This window comes from Lactuca serriola, chromosome 4 (assembly GCF_051521515.1).
Source record: "Lactuca serriola cultivar US96UC23 chromosome 4, Lser_US96UC23_V15, whole genome shotgun sequence".
In the NCBI taxonomy this organism is placed as follows: domain Eukaryota; kingdom Viridiplantae; phylum Streptophyta; class Magnoliopsida; order Asterales; family Asteraceae; genus Lactuca; species Lactuca serriola.
In genome coordinates, this window is record NC_136411.1 from 36,981,384 (window position 1) to 36,988,626 (window position 7,243).

At 34.1% G+C, this 7,243-nt stretch overlaps 1 long non-coding RNA gene across 1 annotated transcript; it reads right to left on the bottom strand.

Annotated features, from left to right (window-relative positions):
* Positions 1 to 426: 426 nt before the first annotated feature.
* On the bottom strand, positions 427 to 2,476 carry LOC145100055 (uncharacterized). Its single transcript, XR_013704791.1, has 2 exons — positions 2,217 to 2,476; positions 427 to 1,353 (listed from the first exon to the last, which is right to left on the bottom strand). It is a non-coding gene; the product is annotated as an uncharacterized LOC145100055 (long non-coding RNA).
* Positions 2,477 to 7,243: the final 4,767 nt, after the last annotated feature.

Sequence of the window (7,243 nt, forward strand, 5' to 3'; positions counted from 1 at the left end):
AACAACAAACATACAACTCACTACTGCCTACAAGTCCTCTCACATCATACAATCCTATTATCGGCCATCCTCCATGAAATATGTAATCAGAAGTAACCAGAGGTGAGATAGCCACCTGAACAGATGATCCTACTCTAGAGCCACAACCAAACAAGGAACAAGCAAGAAATCCTAGATCAAGAGTTCTCAGGTTATTCTACACGAAAACAAACAATCCTTAGGGCACTCCACCTAAGGATAACCGACAAGTACATATAACATACGGTTGTACAGATCACTATGGCAACGCAACATACTTGATACCAGGATACAAATCTAACAGATCACTACAACATAACAACATACTCGATACTAGGATACAAATCTAATTGATCACTACAACATAAACAATATACTCGATACCAGGATACAGATCTAACAGATCACTACATCATAACAATATACTAAGTATCAAAATCCAAGGAATGCATTACTGTATATATTCCGAGGTGAAATAGCCACTTGGACAAGTGGTCATACTCTAGAACCACGACCAAACAAGGAACAAGTAAGAGAGCCTAGATAATATACAATCCCTAAGGCATCCTTCTAATAACAGATAACCAAAACTAGTTGGTCGGCATTGGTGCCTTCGACCCACGGTACAATGAGGCAAACTCACTTAAAATGAAGAAACCCGAGAACACCGCGATATGCTCCCTGCTACATTGCTTGCACCCACGGATCCACTAACATCATAATCAGTGAAATCTTAATCACCATTCAAAACCCTCAAGTTTGACCTAAAGTCAAACTTGGTCAAAAAGTCAACGGTCAACGAAGTCAACAAAAGTCAAAGTCCAAGGCTGATTGGATACGCCCCTTAACGGGCCACCTATCCAACGGATAGAGACCAAGGCTTAACCATGGCTCAAAATACCTAAAATTCCCTTAAGTCCAGCTTGGTCAACCCTGGTTAAAGTCGAAAAATCAAAAGTCAAACTTGGTCAACGCTGCTGAGTACGCCCAACATACTCAGCTCGTACGCCCCGCGTACACAAGTGTTGACCCAAATTACGAGTTGGTTGACTCAGTATGCCTGACATAACTGGGTTACGCCCATCGTACATTGCTATACTTCATTCATATACTAAATATCCAATGAGTGAATATAATTCTCAATTTCTATCCTCGTCGATTACTTATATCTTTCATGCTCACGACTACCAAACACCGCATCCGTTCTCACTAAATATGTCTCCCCAAGAAATAACGGCACACAAAAAACATTTATGTGCAAGCAACCACGGTACACGAAAAACCCACCTTAAGTAGCTCGACCCTTTGTGAAGCTTGTACCCTTTAACCAGAGCCCTACATTCCACCAAAAAGTTTTCATAAGGCCATAATCCTAAATAAAATACTTCATATATGTCTATTTTGGTTCAACTATTCACGTGTCTCATTCGGCCAACCAATATTTAATTATCCAATTATGTTAATATTAATGTATATCGACAATTATAGTAATAATATACATATTATAACCACTTCTGTGTCAACATTTTCAAAAATAAGGTTTCGTATTAAAAAAAATCCTAAATCCTAAATATAAATATATACAAAAGTATATAACTTTGCTAACTACTTGAAAATAGCTAGAAGTTTAAATATCTGAAAGTGAAAGGGTTAATTTAGTAATTGTTGAATTGTAGTTGTGTCACTGGAAAAAGATAACCTAACTACAGGGGTCAAACCTGTGACTTCAGGTTTCAATTAAAAAAAAAACAAAAAAGTGAAAAAAAAAAAAAAAAAAAGATACGTACGTGTATAGTTTCATCTTAAATCAGCAGGTCATTAAAAGATGGGGGTTGAATTTGTATTTTCTTAATTGTAAATTCAAAAAAGAATATATTTTTCTAAAAGGGATCATCTATTAACCCGCCCAACAAAAAGACCCAGAAAACCCGTCTTCCCAACCCGAAATTCATTTTGTTTTCTGTGATTTTTGAAGTGCAGGAGCTCGAATATTTACCCAATATTATGTCAAACCATTATCTAGAATCATCATTATTTTTCTTCATTCCTTACTAACAAACATTCAGAATCAATTATCAAAATAAGCTCCAAATTAAGATGCATTGACCAAATAGAGACATGAAACAGAACCAAGAAACGTAATGCCAATCTATAACCCTAATTAAGTGATTATATCATGCTTCAATCGAAGAACATACCTCAATTTCTTGAAAGAAAATCGAAAATCTTCACAACCTTCTTCCTCCTATTTCTCCCTCGATTCTTCACCATATCTTGCAATTTCAGTGATAAGAATAATAAGGAGATTGATTGGAATAACATCCCCAAATACACAATATTTTAAATGATACAAGTAGTCAAGTACGATGTTATTACTTCTCAAATTTAAACACATTTTCTATCCTTCTTTCATTTAGATTAAAAAAACCATGAAAAAGTTCACTTATCTAGATCCAAAAAATCATCAACATTATTATAAAATTTTAAATTAAAATATATATTTTCAGAGATGAAATAAAGAATGTTGGGTTTCGAGGAAAAGGACTAAAAAGCATTAATCATACTATCAGGAGGTGAATTTAATGATTATAGAAGACATATGGGCCACATAAGAACTTTTGTTTTCCTTTTAAAATATTTCACCTTTGTTTTTAAAACATATGCATGTTTAATAAAATATACATAAATGTTAATCATGTCTATAATGATGATTGCTAATTATAAAGGCAAATCTGAATGGCCATTCTTGATGTTTTTATGCTTAAACAACGTACGTAATTCCAAGAATAGGGAATTTTTATAACCAACATTGACAACATTTTAGACACCACCTAATAATTACTAATAGGTTACTACTTTTTTTTTCTTGAGCATGACATAACACCTTAACTGATGGATAGGGGTGAGCATTTGGATCGGACTAGACTAGACTAGCTCTTGCACCAGACTGGTTTTACATAAATTGGTGGACATTGGGCCGGACCTATTGAGGCTTACCGAGTCTAGGTCCGCTTCCCGGTTCTTTGACGTATAAGTGAGCATTTGGATCAGACCAGCTTTTGGAACAAACATGTTTTGCAAAAATTGGTGGACCTTGGACCAGACTTGTTGAGGCTTACCGGCTCCAAGTCCGGTTCCCGGTTTGGTCCAGTCCGGAGGTCCAAATGCTCACCCTACAGAGTAAATGATGTTCCTAACATTTGGACTTTAAGAGGACAAAAACAAGAAATTGAAACGTGAAACAAGGATAGCGAGATTTTGTATCATTGTATAGTTTCGATAGTTTGACTAACAAAACACATATTTATATACCATCATTTTGCTTCTTCGTCATTTTTAAGACCCAAATGACATTCTCTCATCCTGCAATCGAGATCAAGATATGTGGATATTGTTTACCACATCGATCTTAAGTTCTTAACAGTTTTTTTAAACAACTATAAATTTAAAAACCAGAGACTCTTGTTAGCAAAATGCTAACCAAGAGAACAAAAAACTGTTACATGGAAACAAAAGCTAATCTACACAACTTTTAACATAATTAGAGCCTTTATTCTTAAGCAAGAAAAAGTAAATAACTTAATACCATCAACCGATGTGTTTTTCCGCATCAATTGAGAAACAAACACCTTGGAATTTCTGTATCTCCAAATAGTCTAGAGGATGGCCAAGATTATGACCTCAAGATTCTTCTTGTTTACTAACAAACTTGACATATCATCAACCCAAGAAAGTCATTCACGAATAGAACAAGAATTTGGAAACGTAATACCACACCACCTAGCCCCAAATATCTACCGCTACTTAACACGAAAAGAAGAGTTAGTTCACATAATCGATCCGTACACGGTTGGAACATCCTATAGAATGTAACTCTAACCCACGGTGTAAACTAAAAGTAGCATTATAAATATCATGTACTAATTGATAATGATTTTGTAGGTGAATTTGGAATAAATCTTTATGAAAAAATAAAAGTTAACACTTTTTATATAAGTCCAAAATAGAACGTGAGATTTTCAAATGGGGTTGATATTACTCACCCAATTTTGGTGTCAATTTTAGATTTCACAATGTGGGTGGATTCCTTGGCGTTAAATAACAAAAGGAAAAAGGCTAAAGAAACAATCATAGACGCTATATGGTGGATGCTTTGATATGTTAGAAATGACCTTGTCTTTGGAGGAAAAAGTATAGATATGAGATGATTTATTATGATTAGAGAATATTAATTTAAGAGAAAAAAAAAGGAACAAAAATGGCCATTTTTTCTAATCATCGTTCAAAAAATAGCCAAAAATTAATAACAATCCATTTTTAACCAACGAAATTGCATGTCGCCTTGCTCGGGCTGCTACTTGTAGCCTGATTTGCTATTTTGCGACTCATAAGACCAAAATATATGAACCTCAAACGGAAATTTCAACCTCGTTTTTCATGTTTCAAGGATTAGAAAATCGATTTGATGCCCGATGATGGATTATCTATTAAGTATATTTTATTTTTAATAAACGAAAATTTCTTAGTTGTATATATTAGCATAAACCTAGTACTAATGAAGTGTTATTATGTATGCGTTAAAGGTTTGTATAATTGCAGATGGCCATCTACGATTTTGTCTCTTGGACACTTAAAGAGCTTGTGCATTAGATTATTGTAACACATAACCCTTTGAGAAATAAAGTCTTATACGGAGTCCTAGTCCAAATATCATCCTATTATACAAAAACAATCCAACATGAAATCACATATGAGGAGAGAGGAAATCGCACATGGTTATGTCATGTGTTTTTATGTAGGTTGAAAATGATCAAACTGGCTTTTTATATAGAAGAGTCAAAATCGCAGGTCACAAAGTGAAATCTTGGGTGAGTTAGCGAAGCCATATGCATCTTCCCTTCATTTGCTATTTCGTTGAATAAAAATGTAATTTTCTTAATTTTTGGCTATTTTTTGAAAGTTGATTAGCAAAAATGGTTATTTTCATTATTTTCTCTTAATTTAATTGGTTTATTAATGTTGTTTTTAATTAGGTTGACCGGTTTAAAAAATCCAATCGGTTACTTTAGATTTTTTTTTTGCTTTCTATTATCTTAATATAGGCCTTTTTACAAAATAAAGTTGTTAAAAAAATTATAATTTTCTAAGAAGAAACAGATAATATTTTGATTTCATAAGTAAAAAATAACCTTTTTAACGAAAGAAAGTTTATGAAAAAAGCTAGTTGTGAGCTTAGGAATCAACCACACGAGCCAACAGAGGACTTTCCACCTTAGGAATCATGATGATGAACGAAGAATTACAACCATTAAGCCATTAAGGGATTAAACCTATATACAAAAAACTCAAAAACAGAAGCTATGATGTTAGCTACCCTTCACAAAAGTCGAGTGCTTAGGCCTAACCATAGAACTAGCCACAGGAGCCAACATATTAGCTAAAAGCTTTGTAATAATCTTATATTTCATACCAATCAAGTTAATATATCGATAATCCTTGAACAATAGATGAATTCCAACCTTAGGAATTAGGGTGATGAATGAAGAATTGCAACTAACGGGGGATCACACATAAATAAAAAAACTCAGAAGTTAACTTTGAAAACATCTCGGGACCTGTTTAATAGACCAGAACGTGAAAGTATTGGGACCAGACGCCCCTTCATTCCTATATGACTAGGCAACATCTTGCGTCTCAACCTCACTAACCGAAAGTCCGAAACATCCAACCCACTGCAAGTAGCCCTGTTGAAAATACCCGTTACCCAAATTACCCGACCGATTTTTTCGGGTATCGGGTTAATTTTTTCAGGTATTTGGGTAACCTGATTTTTTTTTTCGGTTCGGGTAAAGGGTAATTGTTTTGGGTTTCAGGTATACTCGATTACCCGAAATATATTAAACAAATAATGAATGACCCAATATCTTTTATTCCTTTATGAGTTAAGTTTATCAGTGTCCCTCGTTCTATTTTCTCGTCAAAAAAACACCCTCGTCTCTACTCTCTTCGTTCATCACCGATCGAGATATTCAGCTGGTTGTCCCCGCCTCCTCACCGGTCATCTGGTCGTCGGCTCGTCGCCGCCTCGCCGATCATCAGGTGGTCGTCGCCCGTTCGCTCGTCGCGACGTCACAGCGTTGCAGTCATCCGCGTCACAGTATTTGGTTATACTACTTGAGGATCTTTATGGAGAAAAAGGGGTGGAGGCCAAAAAGAAATATATCATGAATTCTATGTATGAATTATATAATGATTATATTAGAATTCATTCTCCAAGTTTAACTTCAAGTACTGCCGAGTCTACCACTTCATCATCGATATTAGGGAAACGCCAAAACCCGGATTTTATGGCACCTAATCCCCCATTGAGAAATAAACTAAGTGAAAAGATGAAGACGAACATAGTTGAAGCAATTGAGAAGTTATAAAAGTATTTGCAAGAAAGTGTTGAAGACGAATCAGAAATGTTTAGTATCCTAGATTGGTGGAAAGTGAATAGTCCAAGATTTCCGATTCTATCATTGATGACAAGAGATGTGTTTGCCATTCCCGTCTCAACCGTGGCTTCATAATCCGTTTTTAGCACTAGTGAGGGGGTGTTGGATTCGTTTAGGAGTTCTTTGACTCCTAAGATTGTTGAAAGTTTAATTTGTACACAAGATTGGATTCGGGGTAGCATAAGTGACACAATCGATTATGAAAAAGATTAGGAAGAAAATCAACAAATTAACAAAGGTAATTGTTTATCGTTCATTATTTTAATTATTGTAAATTTAATATCTTTTTCCTTTTAATACTAACATTATTTGACTTTTTTTATATAGAATTGAGCAAGATGAAGTAGTGAAGGTGCAAGAAGAAAGAGTAAGTGCAAGAAGACGAGTAGATTTATAAATGTCTTTTGGAACTTGACATGTTATTATTTTCATAATATGTAAAGGTTTTCTATGTTTTCTAGATTTAAGACGTGAGTTTTTTTGGTAAATGCAAAATATATGTGTATACATTGATATCAAGTAATTTAAATGGTTAACTTTGGTTGTTATTATTTCTTTAAATATTTGTTTTTTTAACATCTTATTAGATTTGATTAAATTGTTAAACGAATACTTGATATCTCAAATATTATTTAGTAAAAAATCTCAATGTTCAAAGTTTGAGCACGACATGTTTGTTTTATTAAATTTATTTTTATGTGCCATTAAAAAATTAAAAAAAAATCGGG